Raw genomic sequence first — 24,882 nt, 5'->3', positions numbered from 1 at the left:
TAGTGTAGACGTACCCTGACTGAATAAGCCTGGCTCTGACTGAATAAGGGCTTAGAATGGTTCTCTCATTACAAAGGCAAGAGGTCTGTACCTGTCATGGTCTACGTACATTTTATATTTGGTTCTGTTGCTTTGCCCCTCACTCGCTCTCTGCTCCTCTTCAGCATTCCCATCTGCTTAAAAGCGCCACTGGCCAAGGATCAGCCATTATTTCCAGATGCTCTTACCTGAAGATGCCCAGTGCTCTTTTTTTCAGAGTTCTAATGCTGGAGGTAGGCGCCTAACTCTAAGGGCTCGAGTTTGAAAATTGACCTTTGGCATTTGGCCTGGGGGGAGGGGAGGGGAGTCTAACATTATTAGCAGGTGTCCCTCAGTGACTTCATCTTGTCTGTGGGATTTCCATGTGCAGAAGATGTTGGCTGGCACGGCGCCCTGACAATGGGAACAGGGACTGCTCTGATAGATTAGTCTAAAATGCCGCTGTTGCACACATCGCTAGAGTAGAGCAATATCGACATCCTGGAGCTTTGCAGAACCTGGCTACTTCTCTCCTTGAATGGGGCATATCTGGCTTCGACAGCAGCTGAAACCACCTTGGCTCATGATTCAGCAGTGCCAGAAGCTAAGTTCCCCTGGAATGTGAGGCCAGCTTCTATGGAATTATTACTGTCCCCATTAAAAGAGGGGATTTCCTAAAAGATCTCCCTGACTCTGCTGCCCAAGGCCTAGCCACCCCATTCCATGGACCAAACACCCTCGAAGTGTTCAGAATTTGAAACAGGTCAAGAGGCAGCGTCAGAGGCTGGAACCCCTCTTGGCTTACACCTAGGGTCCAGGTGCGAGAACATGCCATGAGAGTGGCTTGTGCTGGTGTCTCCCTTTGGGACTGACAGGGCTGCAAACCACAGGAGGGAGTCTCATCTCTTGAGATTCTCCAGGTTCAAGACATTGAGATATTCAAAGGACCATCCAAGCGCTGGGCTGTTTCACTTGATGCCAAAGTGCTCACTTTTTCGCTCAGAGGCTGGATCAGATCTAACCAGTTAGTGTTGTCCTCCACCTCTGGGTGGGATTTACTGAATGGGAAGGGTTTCTCCAGGAAAGTGGGTCTGGTTCCAGGTGGGGAGGTATCTCAGTATGACACCAAGCCGGGGCCAAGAACCTGCTAGCATACAAACACTAGAACCTCAGCATGCCGAATGGAGATCTCTTTCCTACTTCAGGGTGAACCTCTCTAGTCCGGCATTCTCGGGACCCAACCGGTGCTGAACCAGAGAATTTGCTAGACCACAGGAGGTCAGTATTGTCCAGCAGCATTACCAACACTTCCACTGCTTATGGGGCTGTTAGAGGACATTTTGGGGTATATTAGAGCTAAATAACAGCACAGAACACTGAGAGCCAGGACTGGGGGCTGTCAACAAACTTAATGGGACCACGGGAAACTTGGACACACCCATGAAAAGTGGACATCCAGGTAACTCAAATCATGCCAGATGATGTATGTTGCCGGACTAGAGAGTTCTGGACTGAAGAGGTTCAACCTATACCCTGCCTCAATTATTGCTGCTGAAGGAAGTATTGCATTTGGCCCCCGGATGAGGATTGTTGGGCTTTCTAGCTCATAAGAGCTGAAAAGAAATGGGGTTGAATGAGAGTCTGGCTAGACTTCTCCTGGCTGGAAGTCACTGTGTGAAGCCAATTGAAATGTTGCAGGACTTGGAAAAATCTGCACAGAGGCTGAAGATCACATTTAAACAAAAATTCCTAGGCTGGTGCTAATGATGTGTGAAAATGCTAAAAAGCGGCTCTGTGGCTGACGCATAAACAAACCTTATGAACCTGCGTGAAATAAATACAAACAGCATTCTTGTTCCCGCTTTTGACTTTTTAGAGACCTGTGGCTGGGAGGGAGTGGTGCAAAGCCAAGCCAAACGGGATTTTGCCAGAATCATGCAGAAGAAACTAATAAGCAAATACATAACTGGCAACTAATGAGCAAATACATACCCATGCTCAGCATCTCTGGAAGTCAGGCCGTTATGTAAGTATCGCAATAAAATGCACCTGCCTTATTTTGGACAGCTAGGTTTGGAAGCATGGGTCTTAGCACTCCTTGTGCTGCGGGAGATCTCAAAGCACTTTTACAAAAGTGGGTGAGCATGGCTAGCCCTATTGTAAGGATGGAGAAACGGAGTCACCGAGAAACCATGTGATTTACCCAAGACCACAGCCAAACAGGGGCAGAGCTGGGTTCCTACCAGTCCAGTTCCTGGAACTTGATGTCTCTGGAGTGCACGATGCTTCACCAATCTGGTTTTCAATGACTCATCCAACCAGGCTCCTTTTGGGTGATTATTCCATGGGCTAAGAGACATCACTGTGGGGAAATCCAGCCTATGTTTTCCTTGAGAATTAAACTGGGGCAAAGTAATAAAGTTACTTCCATGGGAGTGACTTGGAAGTGTCTACTCCAGCCTGGGTCTGGGAAACTCCGGAAGGAGGCAGAATCATTTGGGTTCAACTTCCACTTAACCAACGGATCTTGGTTTGAATCTCCCCTTTATTGGGAACTCTTGGGGCCTCCTCGAGAACTTACTGGAATTTTTCCACTGACCTTGGAAGACTTTGGATCAGGCACTGCTGGCCTGTTTCTTTAGTCTCAGGCTTACGCGGTATGAAGACAGTGATAAATATCAGTCCACTTCACTCGACCTTCCAGGACCAGAGAAGGCAGGGCTTCAAGAGTAGGGCACTGGAAAGCGTGCGTCCATGGACACTTTGGTGCTTTCCAGCAGTGACGCTCCAGATGATACGTTGCAGCTGCAAGAACTCCAACTCTCAATCCCTATTGTACTTGAAAAGCTGGGCTAATTAGGCAAGCTAAGCCCCTAGCTACCATAGCAACAGATGCTAAAGAAAACCCTAAGGTAGACAGAAAGATCAAGTTTGCATTAGAATTCATCATCTTCCCTTCTTTAAAAAAAAAAAACACTCCCTTCATTAACTGGGCTTTCCGTGCCAGATCTGCTTTAACACACCCAGGACAAGCCGTACCATAGGAAGAGGAAAAGAAACCCGAGCTTTTCCCTGGAGAGGTTATTACACTGTGTGTGTTCCTGGCTGTTTCCTCTGGGGCTCTTTCACTGCGCCATCCTCAACACAAACATGTCATTCAGCAATCGCGCCATGAGGCCGTGACTCAGTTCAGGTTTGAACTACAGCATCGGAGAACCTCAAAGGTTCTGGGCACCGCAGAGTTTGAACTATGCTGCCAATGCAGAGGGGAGGGCATGAAGGGGTTCTTACATGTTAACAGCTCACCGCAACTTCACACTGTATAAAACATAAAAAACCACAAATGGTCTTGCGGCCCCTAGAGACTAACAAAACACATTGATGGTATCATGAGCTTTCGTGGGCACAACCCGCTTCTTTCGACGAATGAACTTCTAGGTGCTGCAGGACTACTTGCTGTTTTTTACGTTTTTCCGGTTACAGACTAACTCGGCTACCCTCCTGACACTTTCTAAAACAGTCGGGCTCAGTGGGAGAGGAGCTGTCTTTGGTGTGACGTAAACCAGAAGCCCTAATGACCTATGGGTGTTAGAAAGCCCAAGCCGCTTTTGGGCAAGAGCAGGAGGGTTATCCCCAGTGTCCTGACTAGATTGCACCTGGGTAATTACTGAGCTCCTCCATGGTTACAGCTGAGTATCTTTAGAACTTTTGCTTCCTATCTTGACTGTGTTTGATGTCACCTCCCAACCCACGGCAACCGCATTGCACAGTAATTGAAGGCAGCAGATCCATCTGGGTTCTGGACTTTAAAAAACTATGACCGGGAAACAGTCAATGGCCGGGGTATAGTGCAGGATCTCTGAGTGAAGGACACGGTATTCGTGTCAGCTGCTAGTACCTATTGTTGTATAATTCAGGACCTGGAGCACATGGGCTGGCACAAGAGGAATTCGCCATCCCTGCTAGGCTGGGTGTCCTTCTAATGGAGTCGCTCGTTTAACCACGGGCTAATGTGCTAGACCTACGTATGAAGGACCTGGGACTAGCTGAACCTACTGATCCCATTGGGCCTCACAATCTATGACACTTGTTGTACAGGGCAACACACGACAACCGTTTGCCAGTCTCACTTGGCCATGATGCACATCTAGGCCTGTTCCTCATGGATCTTCATGACGCTTTGTGGACCTTCCATCCCTGAATCTATCATTCATGACCCATCTCTTCGTCTTGAGACAAAGCTAGCTTGCTTTGCCGCTTCAGGCAAAGGTACATAATTGGGGTGGTGAGCCCCTTCCGTCGCTTGGGCCGTTTTGACTACACTCTATCTCTTGTGCTGTAGCTCCCTCTGAGTTAGCATGGGTATGTCTCCATACGCTGGTATGACCCCTTCCAACTTAAAGTGTAGATATACCCTAAGCCCTGCTCTATACTAGGACTTTATTTTGAAATAACCCCCCTAAGGTCAAATTTATAAGTGGTGCATCCATACTACCAAGCCCATTATTTCCAAATAACATGCCACTTAATTTGAAATCTGGACTCCTGCTTTTCATCAGAAGTAACACTAATTCTGAAACAGTTATTTTGAAATAGCGGTCGTGTGGATATGCTGGTGCTGCATTTTGAAATAGCTACTTCCCAGAGTAATTCGAACTAATGACTCCCCAGTATTTCCTGGGGTGCTAAGTCTGAGGTAGAGCATCCACATTCACAGAGCCTGCCTCAGACTAATTTCGAGGTTTCCCCGTAGTGTGGGCACGCTAGTTCGATTTTGTTACATCAGGAGTTAAGTCGAATTTAGTAATTTTGAAATAATTTCCTAGTGTAGACGTGGCCTGAGAGAACAGGGTAAGTCACCATTGTGGATTAAGGCATAACCCACAACTTTCAGATCCAGAGTTTGACTGTCCCAAAGTTTGGATGTGTTTCGATCCGGGTGCTAATTCAACCCATTATAAATTTGCAAACTTTGGAGATGGGTAAATATTTTTAACTCGATGCACAGACTAAGTGGGGTGGTTGTTATAAAACCAGATTCATTTGGGGAAGACGGCCAAGCTGGAAATGGCTAGCCAGTAAAGGTGTCATTGGCGAGATTTTTTTTTTTACATCCTCTGATTTTAATAATCCATAGAGGTGTTAGTGACACACGGGAGAAAGGCTTCTAAATATACAATTATCCTGAGCGTGTCCTTTTCAATGCCGTGGGTTGATTTACAGCCTTGGAATCAGCAGGGACGGTGTGAATTTAGGACCAAAGGAATCTTTCCGTTGGCAATCGGACTGCAGAGTGTGCTTTGATATCTGTCCAGCTGCTTATTCTGAAGGGCACCTCTGCTCCCCTTTTTCCTGGCACCCCCCTCCCTGCCCCGTTTTCAAGAGAAACAGGAACTCCGTGGCCACTGTTCTCTGATGCCAAGGGGTGATATCTGCTGGAGGATTTATATCCCCTGACTGCTGCACAACTTGAAAGAGCAGGTGGCAGAGTCGCACTGCAGACCACACAATTTCAGAGAGCTCCAGCCGAGCCACGCCCATGCATTTCCAAGCTAAGCGCATCCATTCCGCCGTGTGTCCAGACATTTGTTTGAGCCCCGGCTGGCGAGAGAAGTAACAGGTGAGTGAGGTGTCCTGGCCCTGCCTTTCCGCTCATAAATCAGGCCAGTGTCTCAAGGACAGACTATGCCCATTTGGACTGCAGGGAAAGTTGGCAAGTGCTTAGTGCACTAGGGGCCAGGCATTCCAGCTCTGGTGCTGATTTGCAATGTGACCTTGGCCACCTCTATCTGTCCATCCATCCATCCATCCACACCCCTGCCTCCATAACTTCTACTCCAATTCATTTGATGAAGTGAGTTTCACTCATATATGCCCTAATGCATCTGTTAGTCTCCACAATGCCACCAGACGACTCCTCATGGTTTTCTGCAGAGCCAGCCTAACACAGCCACCACTCTGAGACTTTTAGAAGGGCAGAGTATTGCCAGCAGGGGAAGGCAACAGGTTGAACCTGGAAATCAGACAGGGAAATCAGAACCTGGAAATCAGACATCTTTTTTTTTTTTTTTAAACAGGGATGGAAATTAACCACTGGCACAGCTTGCAGTGGGGTCGCCATCCTGTGGCATGTAACTGAATGTCTGGGAATATTAGCAGGGGGCTACGCATGCTCATGACTTGAGATGCATGTCATTTCTTCTCTAACTCTGTCCTGACAAACGCAGGCAGGAGGACTCCAAGTGAAAAGGTGGTTTACTGCTCCCCAGCTTCCCAAAATATCTACAACCTAAACAGAACCGAACAAGACTTCCCTGTAAGCTGTACTCTTGGGCAGCCAACCAGGAGAGAGTCAAATGCTGCCTAGCTGACTAGCAGAGTGCCCACAGCCAGCAGCCTGTGTTTCTACTGGTGATGCACATCCACACATGCCCCAGTGCATGTAACAAAATTTATTCCACACATGGATGGGAAAATTAGAGGGTACATTGACGGTAGCTCACCCAGGATGTCAGTGTCAGGGCCTTTTTAGGCACAGCTTCCCCACAACCTTATGATTTAGCAAGAACCTGCCCTATCAGACTCCAGCAACGACAGCCAGTGGTGGTTGCACACCGTTTGCCAACTATGCTTACCCAGCCGGAAGGGGTGAAACCTGTTGAGCCTTGTTCTTAATGGCACTGTCCTGAGAATTGTTGGAGAGACCTACAGCAGAAAGAAAGACAGACAGACAGTTTAGTTCACTGGGCCTAATAATCACTGAACAGTGAATTTTACCCAAACTCCTGGGAGTGAGCCTTCTGGAAGCTTATAACCAAAGAGGCTTCTGGGTATTGGGTAGAGCCCCACAAATCCACAGATATCCATGGGTATCCGCAGATGACTGTTGCGGAGATGGATGCAGATGCGGATACAAATTTTGTATCTAGAATTCTGCAAACGTACAGATATGCATTTCATATCCACTAGATCCGCCTTCGTGGATGTCAAATGCAGCGGTGGACATAACTTTTGTATCTGCTCTGGGCTCTAGTATAGAGGAATGGAAGCTTTGAGTTGGACACGGACGCTGTTCTCCTGAGAGCAGCTCAGGTTTCTGGGAACAGGTCATCGGGAGTAATCTAGGTCTCAGCTCTGAAATTTCTGGGCCGGGAAGAATTTGAGCCTCCCACCCTTCATTTCTAGCAAAGGGGGCTTTGGCTTTGTCCAGTGCTCCACAATTTCTGTAGCAAGGACTCCGTCAGCCTGGTAAAGTGCTCAAGCTTACCTGCACCCCCTCCTTACTGCTCCCCAAGACTGGGAGGTCTGGAATTTGAGGCAGGCAGTGTCCAGCAGAACCATATCAAACCAGCTGGTGAAATCAACGTGCATGATCAGTGCAGGTCCTGCAATGCAGCAAGGGTGTCAGTGCCCCCAGACTCTCTGCACAGGCCCGGGTGTCAAAGGCTTTTGTCTTTTTGAGACAGGGCTTCCATAAAGCCCCAGGCTCCTCTAGAAGTTGGCAGGTGCAAGAGATTCTAATCTTGAATGACATTTTGCAATTTGCTCCCCATGCCCATAATGGACTAAACCAAATCCCCAGATCTGAACCTCCTCCTTGACCGCCGAGGCATTCGAAATCCTGATTCAGAGTGAAGTTTTGAGACTTACGTCCCTCCAAAAGCAGATCAATTCAAATCCGAGCGACTAAAATTGGGCAAGGAATTAGAACGGTCAGACGCTGCTGAGAAAGGAGGATACTCACTTTATTCATATGGACATTTTGCAGAAGTGGGGGATGAATAAATCCAGAAAACTCAGGGAGAAATAATATGGTTCACAACCCAGCATCTGGGTTCACAGATTGTTGATTTTCCACTAACGTCTGATGCTTTCAAGTGCCTCCTTGGATCCAAGGGGGGAAGAAAAATGCTGCCTGCAAAAGAGACCAGAACAAAAATGTGGGGGACACCGCACCTCACATGCGCCAGCAGAGGGCACCCTAGCCAGGCTGGAAACTGCATGCCCCTCTCCCCCCCCCCGCCTACAGTTTCACATAGATAAATGGAGAACCAGAATTCTCGGGTTGGCGTGATCAAGCCGACCCGGAGTATTTTCCCCTGACACTTCAGTTCACCCAGCAACTATGTTTTCCAGTTTGCTGCCTGATACATTCTCTTCCTTATCTGCTGATCCCACACAGCTGGTTATTTATCACCTCCAATCTGGCAGGGGTTTGGGGTTTGGGTTTTTCCACTCCGCTCGCCTGGCTGTGCAGTCGTACTGCCTTACGTGACACCATGACCTACTTTATTTCCCAGTGAGCAGCCACACGCAGCTTCAGTGCGGCTCCCGGGGAGGTAGGGAGGGAGCAGCGATGGCTGAATGAAACAGGGGCCTTTTCGAAAAAGCATGGCAAAGGGCAGGTGAGGTGATGGCCCAGCTGAGAAAGGAGGAGCAGTAAAAGCCGCTTGTGTTTCCCCAAGCTGGAAGCACAAGCCAAGGGATCAAGTGCGTTGACACAGACCGGATCAAAGTGTTGGCCATTTGTGGCTAAGATTGTGCCTTGGGCTCTTTCCAGCACCCGTGGCCACAGAGGAAAGGGCAAGGAACTCTATCCTGGACCGTGATAACCTGTCCTGTGATCGCATGGTCCTGTGATCGCCAGGCTAGCCTGGGCGTTCCTGGCTCAATTCTATCTTTCCGCCAACCCATGCTCCCCGGGTGACTTCAGCCACGTCACTGGGGCTTGGAGAAGCTGGGCCGAACTCTCAACCAAGGGACTTAGGCACCTAAATAGTCTGAGGCTTTGGACCTTAGCGACCCTGTGCCATACCTCCTCTACCAGGGATCACAGCCTGGCCCTCTCTCCCAGGGGGATTGTGCGCATTGAGAGGTGCTGAGGTACCGTGCCAGTGCTAAAAACTGATTGACCGTGGAAATTTCTTCCTCGTCCCCAGCAGCTAGAAGTTGATTTACACACTGAAGTGGGAGAGGTAATCCCCCTCATGGAGTCATATCCTATTTAATTTTGGAGCTCGCATTCTGATGGCCAATCCTTTCTCCCCGGATCTCAGTGATATCTTGTGGCAGTGAAGCCTACAGGTCCATGATGCTCATGGCTTGCCTCGCACGCAGTTGCAACAGGGTGCCGAGAATAAAGCCACTTTTCTGCATAACATCCCAGCACACCCTTTGCAACCCAGAAAAAAGGGAGGTATTTGCAAAGCAGTTGGGAATCTCATCTACCTAGGTTTGCGTTCATAGCTAGAGATCCACGCTGTAGTGCGTCAGGTGCTGCATGAACACTAGCAAAAAGATGACCCCTGCCCCATCTTTGAGTAGAGCTCAGAGTAGGGGGTGGGGCAGCGGCCGGAGACCGGTAGGGGAATGGAACTAGATCCCTCATGATTTGGCCTTTAACTGCCAGGGGCGAAAGAAGCTGCATCCAGGGGGATTTTCAGTGGAGGCATCTCCCGAGAATGGTGTCTGGTGAAGAGCCAAATGTTTCTCCCTGCAGCAGACGGAGTGCAGGGGAACCAAGTGCCAAGGGCCCTGAGCCAGCCAAAGGAAGATGGCACTGGCGAGGCTGCAGGTTAGACAGACATCTGTCAGGGATGGTGTAGACGGAGCTTGATCCTGCCTTGAGGGCGGGGGGCTGGACTCGATGACCTCTCGAGGTCCCTTCCAGTCCTATTATTCTATGATTCTATGATTCATTAAAATAAAAATGGCCGCCGCGCTGTGCCGGCTCAGCTGATTGTCAGCACAGCGCGTGAGTCAAGACGCGGATCGGTCTTGAGGCTCTTCCCCAAGGCCCCACCCCTGCTCCGCCTCTCCCCTTGAGGCCCCATCTCTTTCTCTGCCTCTTTTCCCATGCCCTGACCCCTTCTTTGTCTCTTCCGAACAGGCCCCACCCCGGCATGCCATGCCCCTGTCGCAAACAGCGAAAACAGCCTGGCCCTCGAGGCCGCTGTGACTGCTGTTGCTATGTGGCCTCCTTCCTTCTAGTTAGGGTTGCTACTGATTAAAAAAAACAGATATTGGGGCTTGTCAAATGGCCCTGGACACACAAACAGAAACCCGGGCTGTCTGGGTGAAAACCGGAGGGGTGGCAACCAATGATCCCGCTAATGTTTCCCATCCATGTGCACATTTTTTCTATCTCTATGTGGAATAAACTTTTTATGTGCATCAAAGTATGTGCAAATGTGCACCACCAGGACAATCAAAAAACCTAGCAATCGGTGTTCTGCTACCCAGCTGGGTGGCTTTGGATGTCTCCTGAGGAGCCGCACAAGCACACAGCTTATGGGGAACACTGGTGGTGGCCACCCTAAACTTCAAGTCAAGGCTCCACATGGCCTGAAATGGCATTGAGATGGGCCCGTGCTATTGCGTGGAGCCGGATCCCTGTGCATCTGCAGACGGCACCCACTGCGTCGCAGCATGGGTGAGCCATGCAAACCAGCTGCACAAGCAGGCAAATAGCTACTGAGAAAAGCACCATGCAGCAGGCCTCCTCCGCATGACCTGGCCTCCAGGGAGCAAAAGGAACATCAACAGGGCAACTCAGACATTTCCCCCTTGAAGAGAGGCTCTTGTGCTCTAAACTCCTTGCAGCCTTGTGAGACAAAGACTGCAGTGCAGGTAGTGATGGCTATCAGAGGAAAACATGCAGCACACTTGGGGTGGGGTACATATTTTCATCTCTAGCCTGCTGGTTTGTGCTCGAGCAATTAGCTGGGCGATATTTCTTGCCTTAGATACTGGAAACTCCTACTGTTGACATGCATGAGAAAGTTCTGCATGTAGAAGAACAGAATGACTTCATGCCTGGATAGCACTTCATTGTCCTTAAAATGACCTTTGTCAGACTTTATCAGCTGGGGTTTAACCCAGCACCAATACCTTAACACCTTCCTCGCTTCAGGCTCACGGAGGAACTCCATCCGCCAGTAGCAGCAGAGGGCTTTTATCCACTCCACAGACCAGCCAGCAGAGGAGGACAGGATACAGTTACACACTCCCTCTTCTGGAAAGACTGAAACTGCAAGCCCAGCAAGATTGAACGGCACTGGAGAACAGCAACGGGATAGGAATGTGTCCTGCTCTAGGTTAGAACCGGCTTCTGCAGGGCAGCAACCGGAAGTCGTTACCATCAGATTGACTGCTCAGTGAAACAGAAAGGTTGTCCCAACCCAGTTCCTACTGGGACACCAAGATTAAAAGAAACCTGTAACAGATTTCTCATTAGCCATCCTGCATAGAATCATAGAATCCTAGGGCGGGCAGAGACCTCAGGAGTCATCAAGTCCAGTCCCCTGCCCAAAGCAGGACCAACCCCAACTCAATCAGCCCAGCCAGGGCTTTGTCAAGCCGGGACTGAAACACCTCTAGGGATGGAGATTCCACCCCCTCCCTAGGGAACCCATCTCAGCACTTCCCCACCCGCCTAGGGAAAGAGTTTTTCCTCATCTCCAACCTAGACCTCCCCCACTGCAACTTGAGCCCATTGCTCCTTGTTCTGCCATCTGCCCCCACTGAGAACAGCCTCTCTCCGGCCTCTTTGGAACCCCCCTTCAGGGAGTTGAAGGCTGCTCTCAAATCCCCCCTCGCTCTTCTCTTCTGCAGCTTTAAATAAGCCTAAATCCCTCAGCCTCTCCTCATAGGTCGTGTGCTCCAGCCCCCGAATCATTTTGGTCGCCTTCTGCTGGACCCTCTCTAATGCGTTCACACCCTTTCTGTAATGGAGGGAGGGGCAGAATTGGATGCGATACTCCAGATGTGGCCTCACCAATGCTGAATAAAGGGGAATAATCACTTCTCTAGATCTGCTGACAATGCTCCCCCTCATGCACCCTAATATGCCGTTAGCCTCTGACTACAACGGCACCTTATTGATTCACATCCACTGTAATCCCCAGGTGTTTTTCTACAGAACTGCTACTTAGCCAGTCGGTCCCCAGCCTGTAACAATGCTTGGGATTCTTCCATCCCAAGGGCAGGACTCTGCACTTGTCCTTGTTGAACCTCATCAGATTTCTTTTGGCCCAATCTTCCAATTTGTCTAGGTCACTCTGGACCCTGTCCCGACCCGCCTATATATCTACCTCTCCCCCTAGCTTAGTGTCATCCGCAAAATTCCTGAGGGTACATTCCATCCCCTCCTCCAGGTCACCGGATAGTTTCACTGCAGGTAGCAAGTGCAGACCATGGATGGAGTGTGATCTCCCCCAGAAGTCCCTGCTGCAAGCTGGAAGGTGGGGCACCTTGGTGAGGGATGCGAGGGGATGGTTGTAGGGCTACCGTCCAGCCTCGTGGAATAGAGGACATGGGTCTCCATAGCTGTCAATCCAGCTGTTTTCACTCAGCCTAAAAAATGAGTCAAGAAATAAACACATTTTGGGAATTCCCCATTAATCCAGGAGTGGCTTTTCCCTTTCTAGGGTCTTCTTGTCTCTCCACAGCATCCCAGAAACGTCCCATGGGCTGTGCTGATCACTGCTTCGAGGCAACCCATGCCTGCCCACATCTTCCCAGCTGACGGCTGCCTTTGGAATGTTTTCCGGGACAATTAACAGAGGTGGTGCGTTTGCCTTCTTTTAGAACAGCTCGGCTCCTTGGGGAGGGGTTGTTTCCACAGCTCATTTAGACAGGAAGAGGTGGTGGTTTCTTCCCCCACCCCCCCGCATGTCAGGTTGACCTTGCGAAGGGCTGGATGTGTAAACAGTCGGAGAAAGGGCGCTCCAGTCTCCAGGCAGGTGAGTGCACGGGGGGATGTCTCGCCCGGCGACGGAGCTCAAATCCCTCTTGTCTCTGTGTTTAACTCTCGGAAGCGGCAAGGCAGGCGCTTTCCCAGAACACGACCCTGGGAGATTTTCCAGCTTGCTGATGGAAAAGGAAACCGATTCCTTCTGACCAACCCGGGCGGAGTGGAGACCAATTAGTCACAGAGAGGGCAGGCTCCTTTTGGCCAGGGCTCTGCAAGACAGGTAGCTGATCATGAGCCAGGCCTTACGGTGATCAGACAGCTGGGGCGCTGTGCCTGCTACTTACCATACTCTTCCTGATCAGACAGCTTTATCCAACTCACTTACCGCTGTCTATGTTAATCCAGGCTCCCATCCATCGGTGTGCTGCCCCTAGTGCCCCACCGGTTCGTCTCATCTTGTACTTGGTTAACCATTTGGGGGCAGAAAGCAGGGCCTACAGCCACCGCAGCCCCAGGGCAAGCGTGGGGAGAGGTTGCGTGCCCCCAGAAGGAGTGGAGCCTCAGGCAGTCAGCCCTTAGCACCACCCAGACCGGAGGTGGGCAAGATACGGCCCACGGGCCAGATCCAACCCACCGAGCCTTTCAATCCGGCCCACGGCCCATCCCACCGGGACCTTCAGCCACAGAGCAGCCCCAGGGCTCAAAGCAGCTGGCTGCTCTCTGTGCGGCACATGAAGGGGGGAGGGATCACTTTGCACACTGCTCCCACCCCCTGCACAATCTCTCCGCTCCTATTGACTAGAAACCGGCCAATGGGAGCGGAGAGATTGTGCCGGAGTGGGGCAGTGCATGAAGACTCCCCCTCTGCACACGATGTAGAGAGGCACATGGAGGGAGCAGCCAGCCAGTCTGCATGGTCTGGGGCTGCGGCAGGCAGGGAGCCTGCCAGAGGGACCCACTGGACTGCTGACCAGGGCCCTCCTAAGGTAAATGCCTCTGGAACCCCAGCCCCTCCGTTCCCCCAATTCCCTGCCCCACATCACCACTCAAACCCTCTGCACTCCCTCTCCCCCAGGTCACAACCCCCTCCTTCACTTGAACTCCCTCTCAGACCCCACACACCCTACTACACTCCAGTCCCTTACACAAGTTCCTTTCTGCACCCAGCCTCCATCCCAGACCCCCTATTCCCCCACAGAAATGTGCAGCCCTTGACCACTTACCAACATCTTGGAGTGACCTGGCCTTGACCACAGCATCCTCGCCCCCAGCCAGAGCCATGTGGCATGGTGCTCCGGCAGCAATCTGGCTGCTACCACTAGCACTGGACCCTTTGAATCTCTGGCCCCCAGGGCAACTGTCCACTTCATCCTCTTCCCATTGGCAGGCCTGGGGACAGAGAATGTCTTTTTGTTACATCCACTGGCAGCCCCCAGCACAACAGGGCTCCATCCCTGAACTTAAAGAGACACCTGGGTCTGAAAACAACCTCTCCTCTCCCAGCACACGATGGCGGAATAAAAGGAGCCCACTTCCCCAAATGCCGCAGTGGTTCTATTTCCTATGTCATTCTGCGCAGGTTTTCCATCCCTCCCTCCACCTGGGAGCTTGATACTTCAGTTTTGCCAGCAAACATTATTAACCCATTCATGACCAGGCAAGGGGAGCCAGGCTGCAAGCAGGGTAGAAGAAATACAACTCCAGCACAATTAGCATAACAAAAGTGGCTCTTAATGATGCCTATTTAGCTCTGCTCTTTGAACAGTGGGGTGGGGGAAGCAGGTCAAACCATTCCAAACCAGGGAAGGTTTGCAGCCTCCCGGCCAAAATAACCTTCTCTTATTCTTACAGCGCTCTGGAAGTCTAGCCCCTGCTTAGCCAGGTCCTCTCTGCTACCTGTGAGCCCTCCCCTTTGGAACAATGTAACACAGTCCTGCTTTTCTGTAGTCCCACAACATTATAAACATTGGTACCCATAGTTCTCTCTCCCTGCATTTATTACAGACATAGCTGGTGTTGGGTCACAAATTAAGTTGATTACAATAAGCAAATACCGCTCCATCTGATGACTAGCTAACATATCTAAGCCAAGCAGGAGCAAGCTGTATTTACATAGACACACCCAGGGTCTCTTCCCTCTTCCGAGTACCTGTAAGGTAAGCTTTCCTTCAGAGTCTGCGTTCATGTACAATCCAGAGGGAGTAACAATGTTAGTCTGTATCTGGAAAAACAGTGAGGAGTCCTGTGGCAGCTTAGAAACTAACAGATTTATTAGGGCATAGGTCCTTGTAAGTAAAAACCCACTTCATCAGATTAACTGGAGTGAAAGTCACAGAGACGGGGGGTATATATATATATGGACAACAAAAGAAAGAGTGTGATTGTTTAAATGTTCTTTTGTTGTTCATATATATCACTGCCGCTGTAAACTCCACTCCAACTCATCTGATGAAGTGGGTCTTACCCACGAAAGCTTTTGCCCTAATACATCTCAGAGGGGGTAGTTGTGTTTTCCCTAATACATCTGTTAGTCTCTAGGTTTGGCTCCACACATCATGACGGACCGCACCTGCCCACGGTTTCTGCTGCTTGCTTTGTGGCTGGCAATCCAGCAGCTAGCTTCTTTTCTACACTCCAGGCTGACAGCTGGGGTGTATTTGCAATCTGTATTGGAACTGTCAGCTGTCCCTTTCATTTGTAGAGGGTTTTTAGGCCTGCTTGCAGGATAAACAGCTCTATAGGGAAGTGCGCCATCAGCGTCAGATTGCAAAGAACCAGCTGATAGCAAAATAGAGGGAGTCCTGACTCTCTCTCTCGCTCTCGCTCTTTTTTTTAAATGGAGCAGCCTGCTTAGTCTCTCTCTGTTTTGGGGTTTCTATATTATCGCTCTGAGTTCTAAGAAATAAAGTCATGTGACAGTATGTACAGTAATTCCTCATTTAACACTCTAGACGTGTTTCAGAAAATGATCGTGCTAAGTGAAAACGTTTTTTGCGGGGTCAATTTTCCCATTGAAAATAAAGGAAAAGGCGGGGGTTGCGTTTCAAGCGGTGGTGTCTGTTGGGACCGGGACGTAAGGTTGGGAGAGAAAGGGGACTGGGTTACAGCAGGGAGGGGAGGTGTTTGGCTCTGGGGAAGGGAAGGAGAGGGGACGGGGATTGGGTTGGGAGTATGCCCCTGTGACGGGTCTGCCAGGACCTGCACTGCATCTGGCGGGGGGGGGGGGGGGGTTGCTGGGGAACGGCACGGCGAGCGGTGAACCCTCTGCCGCTTTGCAGGAAGGCAGGGGAAGCCCCACGCAGCTGCCGGTGACGGGCTGGCTGCGGAAATTGTGTTATTCCGGGGACAGTCGTGTAATTCAAAAAAAATTCCCTAAAAAAAAATCGTGCTATCGCGAAAACGTGTTAAGCGGGCACGTGTTAAATGAAGAATTATTGTACATTTTTAATTTACTTTTCTGCGCACATGCCACAAACATAGTAGCACTTGCCACATTTTTTCCCCGGTGCATGTTCACAAGGGCTGGAAAGGCCAATTGTTCTGCTCTCTGGGGCATGGCAGGCAGTGGACAAGTGACTCCCAAACCCTCTTTTGTATGCAAGGTACAAGAGAGATTGTGTCCTGAAGTCCAAGGTCCCTCCATCTGCTCTCAGTTCTGCTCTTCCTTTCATCTCGGTTTGCAACAGTGTTTGCCCGTCGATCGGGATCTTTCCTTTCTGCCATGTTTACAAATACTTGGATTTGGGTCTTTTCCACAATTTCTTCTCACTATCGCCTCACTGAAATGCAGCTGAGGCAAATGCCCAACAGCAGCACAAAAAAAACCCTGCACTGGCTTGCCTGAAAGTGGTAGCATCCCAGCACACCGTACTGACACCGTGTGCACATGTACTGAATTACCGGGCTCACAGCAGAACATATGGCGGGTTTACATTTGCAGCCGAGGCTCAGGGCCTTGCGACACGTCAGTCTTGTCAGGCGGGGAGCCGCTCGGTTGAACAACAAGATATTTTTCAGCATAATTCTGGCTTGCAGTTTCGTGACGTTTGCCAGAATCAAAACATCTGCATCCTGTGGTTTCAAACTCCACAGGAACGTCATTAATTCATAGGGGTCCAATTCCGGGACGGTGCACCCCACTGTGAGAACTCTCTGTACTCCTTGGGGTCCTGCTGGAAGAGAACCCGGACAATGTGACTACACGCTCGCTTTTATGTACACGCTGGTAATTTCCAAGTGCGCGCTCCCCGGCGATCTGGAAGTAGGTCGATTTACACCAGCTGAGGTTTTGGCGCTGGGCTCCTGGAAACTCGTTTACCCATGGTGAATTCCTGGGCCTGACTTCTGGTTCTCCGAGGGCCAGACTTCATTTATAATTAATGGAAAAGTCACTCTCAAAGGGCCCCGTGTCAGTGTTCCTGGAAGATTAACCAAATCGAGCTAGTCTTTAAACTGGGCTGTAAATCTCATCTCCAGCGTGTCTCACGAGCTGTAGAAATTTGGGCAATGCCAGGCTGGCTCAGAACAGTGGCCTATCTAATCCTTTCCCCAACATTACTCATCCTAGAGACCAAGCAGGCTGGTGCATAAAAAAGAGGGACATTACTCCCCTCCTTTGCTGCAGTAGGCTGGCGCACTTTCCTGTAGAGCCTTTAGCCTGCAAGCATGCCTAGAAAACCCTTACAAACGAAAGCGACAGCTGACCGTCCCAACGCAGATCTCAAACACACCCCAGCTGTCAGCACAGAAGCCAGCCGCTGGATTGCCAGCCACAAGGCGAGCGGCAGAAACCGTGGAGGGGTACTGTCCGCCATGAGGTGGGGCGCCAAACCTGGCTGGTGCCCTGCGTGGTGCAGAGAGCAAAGCTTTGGGAGAATGCCAAGCACCCTGCAGTAGAAAGGAAGGGTGCAAAGTGGCGCCACGTTCATGTCACTGCCTATGTGCTCGGGTAACCACCCGGAGCTGCTGCAGGCATGCTGGAGGGGGTAGCTGTCCCATCCATCCTCTGCTGCTCCAGCCACCCCCAGGACTGCTCCTCAAGCGGTCGCTGGTGTCAGCCACGCTGGCAGCTGCTTGGGCAGTGCCCAGCACCAGCAGCAAGGATGGTGCTGCTCACACAGGGCCAGTCCAGCAGCGGGCACTGGGGCCATCTGAAAGAAATCACCGAGTCAGAGAAAGTCACAGAATCCATGACCAACATGGAGTCTTTGTCATTATCGGAAGCCCTCCTGTAGGTCTTTCTAGTAGCTGGATGGACCTTAGCATGGGCATGGCCACGTTTCCTGTGGTCCCATAATATTTATTTGCAGCCACCCAGGGGCAGATGACGATTTTGCAGGGCCCAGGGCAGCACAATGTCGCAGGGGCCCCCCTTTGACACGGCGCATGCGCGGGGCTTCTTGAAGCGCGGGGCCCGGGGCAGCTGCCCCACTCGCCCTGCCCTATATATCTGCCCCTGCATCCCCCAGTCCTGGCTCTTGGCGTTCTGTGCTGTTATTTAGCTCTAATTTACCCCTAAATGTCTTCTCAGTAAGCAATGGCAGTGTTGGTAAGGCTACTAGGCAATACTGACCTCCCGTGGTCTGGCAAATTCTCTCGTTCGGAATGCATCAGGTCCCGAGGGTGCCAGTCTGGAGAGGTTCAACCTGTATGAAGACGTGACTTCTGGGTTCATTGGTGACCCTGCCACCTTCCATATGCTGCCGGTTAACGTTCCAGGCACCTCTCCTGTCACTTGATGGGGTGGAAGCATCACCGAGAGCAAGGGAAACAGCAGCCTGATTTCAGCCCTTGAGGAACTGGTTCTGAACAGGGACTGGTTTGGTTTTTTTCTTGCTGTCTTGATAGCGCTGCTAACGTGCTCTCGCTTTGACAGGTCTCTCTGCACATGGTGCGTGCGTTGGGTGTGAAGAGGCCGGGTATGTTTTGATGAAAAAGGTCTCCTGCTTACAATAAGCGTGGGCATGATCCAAGCATGCGATCAACATCTGGTAGCAGGGGAAAAAGAAACCACTCCCTCTGTCCCCTTTCAAAGCTCTGGGAAGAGTCTAACATCTGAGTGAGCTGCTCCATTTGGGGAACAAACAAAGAGCATCATTGGAATGCTCCTGTTCTGCCCAGCTAGGAATACAGTGGCAGGAAGGCCCCTGCCACTGGAGGGGGGCTGGAGAGACGGCCGTGCTGCTTTGCCGTTCCTCAGCACGGAGAGCTCCCAGAGCAACTCATGCTGAGGAGACTGTGGGAGAACTCGGAGGGGATCCCAAGAAGCATGGGGATCAGCTCTGCTGTCCCACAGCACGGTACTGTGAGATGCTTACCCACAGTGCTTTGCTCTATCTGTCCCCAGGTTGCTAGCAATCTGGCCATGAAATGTTGACGATGGGAGGCAGAACAGCCAGTCTGACCTGTTTTCACTTTTGCCGACTTTTGCATGTTGACTGCACTTTCGTTGCTAAACTTTCCCAGTGCAGACCCAGCCTTAGGCACCTAAATAGAAATGGCCAGATTTTCAGACGTGCTGAGCAATGCCGTCACCTGCTAGCTTTACTTTTCTATAGTGCTCATTAGTGAACACCCCACCCTGACCAGACCTGTTATCGGAAAGGAAGGACCGGCGCCTGGTTATGACGCTGGAGACGTGGGTCAATTTCCAGTTTACATATTTGTCTCCCCATGCCTCAGTTTCCCAGCCGTGAGGTTAGTAATCCTTCTCTGCCATCCTGGGGAGATGTGAATGAATTCACTATCCATAAGAGTTGCTCTGTTTCTGCGGTGAGGAAGGCTGCAGAAGAGCCTACGGATCCATCGCCGACTGCCTCCATTACCGTTCTTCCCTGGGCTTGTGTTTTTCTCCTGAGAAATCTGATGGAGGAGGGGGACTGGGCTAGGCGACGCAGACATATTCAGACCGTCTCTTAGCAATAAATGGATCTCACTCTGTTCTATTATCTGTCTGGCTCAGACTTCTATTATCTGTGGTGAATTGTAGCATTGCTCTCCGGACACATTCCACACCATCCTCCCTAACTTCTCTGCCTTCCGCCAAGCATACAATAACAAAGCTTGCTGGATAATACTTGCCAGTAGACAAGGAGCATAAAAGATTCACATGATGACTAACGTGCTAGCTCTGCCTGGTACATCACACTCATTAACACCGGCTGGTTACTAAAGAAGAGTCTAGGATCAGGACCAAAGGCTGATATTTCACATCATTCTGCTTGATGCAGGGAGATGCCCTTCCCTGGCTGCCCTTCCTGCTAGCAAGCAAGACGGTCTGGATTGCTGCAGGGGCCCTGCGCGGGATGGTCCTGCCCGGAGGAAACAGAGGCTCTGGATCCTCTGAAAAACACCCGCTCTTCAGCCTGCAGCTGACGCAGAGAGGACACCGTCTCACACCTGGAACCGAGGACCGGTAGAGTGTATCATTCCACTGCAAACTGGAGACAATGGCGAGACTGCATCAAGCTGGGCAGCTGCTGAAGAGGGACTCCCCTAACTTGGGGATTTTCTATCCAGAGCTGCCTCGATTGGTGCAGATATTCCAATCCGGCAGAGACGTGCCATCTGGGATCAGAGTCTAGCCCTCGCTGACAGCACCGGGATCGGAGGGTTGCTGCAGCTCATCTCCATTATCAGGGAAACACAAAGGCTTGTATTGATCAAGTCCATTCCCCTCCAATATGACCATTCATCGGAGGACCTCAAAGCACTTTGCAGACATGGCTGATGAACTAACCCTTACAACAGCTCTGAGAGGCGGGAGAAACATCACTGTGATGATGTCGGTTTTATGTACCAGTCTGGCAGCAGGAACAGAACCCAGGAGTCCAAGCCTGCAGCTCCCTGCTCTGACCACTAGACGGAAGTGCCTTCCCTTGACACCAGCGGAAGTAATGTTTCCAACATCTGTGCATGCTGGACCTAGCTTTTGTAGAGCCCTACAAGAATCAGCAGATACAAGGTGCAGCAACTCTTGCTCCTCATCCTTAGCTAGCTTCCATCATCTTAAATGTCCCATTTGCCATATGAAGAGCGATGAAAAAGACTGGGACTTTTCAGCTTAGAAAAGAGGAGACTAAAGGGGGATAGGATAGAGGTCTATAAAATCATGACTGGTATGGAGAAAGTGAATAAGGAAAAGTTATTTATTTGTTCCCATAACATAAGAATGAGGGGGTCACTAAATGAAATTAATAGGTAGCAGATTTAAAACAAAAGGAAGTACTTCTTCATGAAACGCACAGCCAACCTGTGGAACTCCTCGCCAGAGGATGTTGTGAAGGCCAGGACTTTAACAGGGTTCAGAAAAGAGCTAGATACATTCATGGAGGTTTGGTTCATCAATGGCCATTAGCCAAGATGAGCAGGGATGGTGTCCCTGGCCTCTGTTTGTCAGAAGCTGGGAATAGGTGACCGGGGAGCGATCACTGGATGATTCCCTGTTCTGTTCACTCCCTCTGGGGCACCTGGTATTGGACACTGTCAGCAGACGGGACCCTGAGCTGGATGGACCTTTGGTCTGACCCAGCCTGGCCACTCTTATGTTCTTATCTCTGCATAGCACCCACAGGTCCTGGCCACTCAGAGCGTGCTATCAGCTTGGAGCTGCGTGCCCCTCACACCTCGACTGAAGAGCCACAGCCTCTGCTGACCGCCTGACACAAAGCAAGGGTTGGGGCTGACGAGTAACAGAGCAAGCAGAGAGCAGGCAGGGCACTCAGCCAGATGCTAGTCACATAAGAACTGCAGACAGAAAAAACTATTTTCACATGGGCAGGCCCGCCCCATAGCCAACAAATTATCCCAATCGTTAAGGCAAACAAACAAGTCCAGCCTTTTAGAGCAGGGGGATTTACATCCGGGAAGGATCAGGTCAGTTTTCTCTGCCAGCCTCCTCACCACCCCACCCCACCCCAGCTGAAGAGCAATTTGCTGGGAAGGCCATGTCATTGCCTAATTGTTCTCCGTGCCCACAGAGGAGCGGGGCTGGCGTTGGCATGCAGCTGGGCTGCATTTTAACGGGCCTGCTGGCAGGCCACCCCTACCATTTTCGGGAGATGTTTTGGAAAAAACAACAACCCAGAGCTGTTTTGTGGACGGCAATAAACCTAGTTGGGCTGTTTGTGTTCTTCATAAATACACGCTAATTACCCGTCTGAGCAGAGACAAGGCAGGGATATTTTTCACGTTCCCCCTCACCTCTGCCCCCCTCAATCACCCCATCTCCTTTTACGACCCAGCATGCCCCAGTGTCGGAACCGTGTCCAGACTGTTCCCTCGACCCACCCACGCCCTCCCCCGCAGAAATGGGGGGGGGGGGGCTTATTTTATTTATTTATTTATTTGAAATTTCAGTGGAGAATTGGGAAGTGTTTTTTTTAAACCCTCCGAGCATTGACACACCAGGCTCAGAGACACCCCCCTTCCTTTGGCACAGACATTCCTCCAAGGTCACTTCGGAGACTCGTCCTAGGTGACCATTAAAAGGAAAAGGACTCCCTCCCCGAGCGGCAGATGGAGCCATCGCTGTGGCTTGGAAAGGTTCCCTGTGTACAGATGCCAGGGGAGAGGAACATAAAAGCGCTGATGTTTTTCCACGGCTCGCTCTCGCTCTCGCTCTCCCAGCAGAAGGGGAGGAGGAGGGCGGCAGAGGGATGAGCGAAGTTGCATTTGTCCTGCCGAATGAGTCACGCAGGAGCAGTTTCCGACTCGCCCTCCCGCCACTACCAGAGTTTGGTGCCCATTCTTCCCTTCTCCACCCCAAGAAGAAATATCCCACTGCTGCCCCCCCCCCCCCCCTCCGAGGCTGGGAACTTGTCTGAGGACCCACCGAGGGGGGATGGGTTTGAAGCACAATAAGAAAACCCACCCGATCCGTTCTGGACGCTTTTCAAGATGAGTCAGAGCTTCATGAGGAAAACGCAGCCGTTCCATCGCTCCCTGCGTGACTGGACTCCTGCGTGGCCAGGGCTTTGATTGGTTCTTTGTCCTGTCAAAGAGATTCCTCTGTCAACGGGGCCCGTCTCTGTGCCTCCTCCGCCCTTTGGGCAGTGAGCTGATCGGGATGTCTCCCCCTGCCCCACTAGACCGGTTTCACAGGATATTCTGGTGATTTGCAATAACACACACACACCAACAAACCACACACACGCACACGCGCCAACAAACCACACACACGCACACGCACCAACAAACCACACACACGCACACGCACCAACAAACCACACATGCACACCAACAAAACACACACACGCACCAACAAACCACACATGCACACCAACAAACCACGCACACGCACCAACAAACCACACACACGCACCAACAAACCACACACACGCACACGCACCAACAAACCACACACACACACCAACAAACCACACACACGCACACGCACCAACAAACCACACACGCACACCAACAAAACACACACACACCAACAAACCGCACACACACACCAACAAACCGCACACACACACACATATAAAGAAACACCAAACACACACACACACCCCAACAAACCACATACCCCCCCCACACATACACACACAGAAACGCCAACAAATCACACCCACACACACCATCAAACTAACCAACCAACCACTGAGTTTCTTTGTGCATTTTGGTTTTCCCTTTGGAAAGCTGAGTCAACCTCCCCCCCCCCAAAATCAGATGCAATCCTCCTCATGTACAGGAGTCCTGTACATCGGCCATGTTGTCACATTGTCCCAAACTGCTTTCCCCGACAGCCAACCTGTCCAGCACACCTGGCCACCTTCTCAGATGTTAGCAGACTGCATGAGGGCATGAGCTATGGGTGGCCGTTTTTCCTCCCCGGATGGCCTCACTTCGAGTATTGCATCCAGTTCTGGGCACCACACTTAAAGAAAGTTGTGGAAAAATTGGATAAGATCCAGAGAAGAGCAACAAAAATGATGAAAGGTCACGAGAACATGAGCTATGAGAGAAGACAGAAAGAACGGGTCTTGATTGATTTTAGAAAAGAAAAGACTGAGAGGGGACATGATAGCAGTTTTCAAGTGTCTAGAAGGGTGTTACAAAGAGGAGGGAGAAAAATTGTTCTCCTGAGCTCCTGAGGACAGGACAAGAAGCAAAGGGCTTAAATTGCAGCAAGGGAGGTGGAGGTTGGACATTAGGACAAACTTCCTACCTGTCGGGGTGGTTAAACACAGGAATAAATTGCCCAGGGAGGTTGTGGAATCTCCATCCCTGGAGATATTGAAGAGCAGGTTGGACAGACGCTTGTCAGGGAGATCCTGTCAGGGATGGTCTAGACGGTGCTTGGTCCTGCCGTGAGGGCAGGGGACTGGACTCGATGACCTTCCGACGTCCCCTCCAGTTCTAGTGTTCTGTGATTCTATGGAGATCAAGCCTTTTAGCTGTGATCAGACTTATCCTCAGCCACGTTCACATTCTGATTCTAAAGGGTCTGTTAACATCAGAGCAGCGACAGAAATCTGGGAAGGCGACCTGTGAAATCACAAGCCTATCCTTAAGCAGACCTTTTCTCAAGCAGCATGTGCGCATTCACGTTGTACCTGCTATGGACGCACTGTTTTCACAGAGTGATTAGACAAATGAGGGAGACCAATGGGGGGGATAGGGGGGAATGTGTAAAGTTGCACCTGGGTTCGGGAGGTTGCTGACGTCTTCCCCCAGAGGTGGCTGCATTCCATCTGACGTTTGGGTCTGTAGGAGGGATTCCTGCGTTAGCAGTCATTCCCAAATTCCCACCAGAGTGGTAGAGGCCTGGATGGGACCCAGAGTCTGGAAAAGAGTCTGAGATCCTGGATCACTAGTGATGTTGTATCTCTCCAGCCTATCAACATGGTGCTGACTAATTATGATAAAATTGCTTTTTGGTTTTGAAATCTCATTAGCACGGATGGCAATGAACAGGGCTAATGGCTAGTCTTTAACAATAGGTTATATAAGACCACAATCCTGCAATCCCTCATGTCCCCAGTTAATGGAGCCCAGCAACGTGATCTCACCCTGTGCCCTTGGCAGGGATCACGTCCTCTTCTGGACAGAGGTGTAGAAACAACATGAAGCAGTGAGCCGATTCCTTCTGTTTGCAGGGCAATTCTCCTTCCTCCCCCTGCCCCGATTTAGGGCAACCCTCCAAGGTACTGGCCAGCTCGCCTGGC

General features: G+C 50.8%; 1 long non-coding RNA gene across 2 annotated transcripts; it reads right to left on the bottom strand.

The window, feature by feature from the left end:
- LOC102449926 (uncharacterized) lies at positions 1 to 23,350 on the bottom strand. Of its 2 annotated transcripts, XR_001368210.3 has the most exons (6): positions 22,584 to 23,350; positions 13,936 to 14,101; positions 7,763 to 7,933; positions 7,286 to 7,403; positions 6,654 to 6,723; positions 1 to 5,619 (listed from the first exon to the last, which is right to left on the bottom strand). It is a non-coding gene; the product is annotated as an uncharacterized LOC102449926 (long non-coding RNA). The 2 variants fall into 2 exon arrangements; XR_012906332.1 differs by having other exon boundaries at positions 1 to 6,723; positions 22,584 to 23,345.
- Between the last annotated feature and the right edge of the window lie 1,532 nt (positions 23,351 to 24,882).

This window comes from Pelodiscus sinensis, chromosome 10 (assembly GCF_049634645.1).
Source record: "Pelodiscus sinensis isolate JC-2024 chromosome 10, ASM4963464v1, whole genome shotgun sequence".
Classification (NCBI taxonomy): Eukaryota; Metazoa; Chordata; order Testudines; family Trionychidae; genus Pelodiscus; species Pelodiscus sinensis.
The sequence above is the reverse complement of the archived record's forward strand: the minus strand, read 5'-3'. Positions and strand labels throughout refer to the sequence as shown.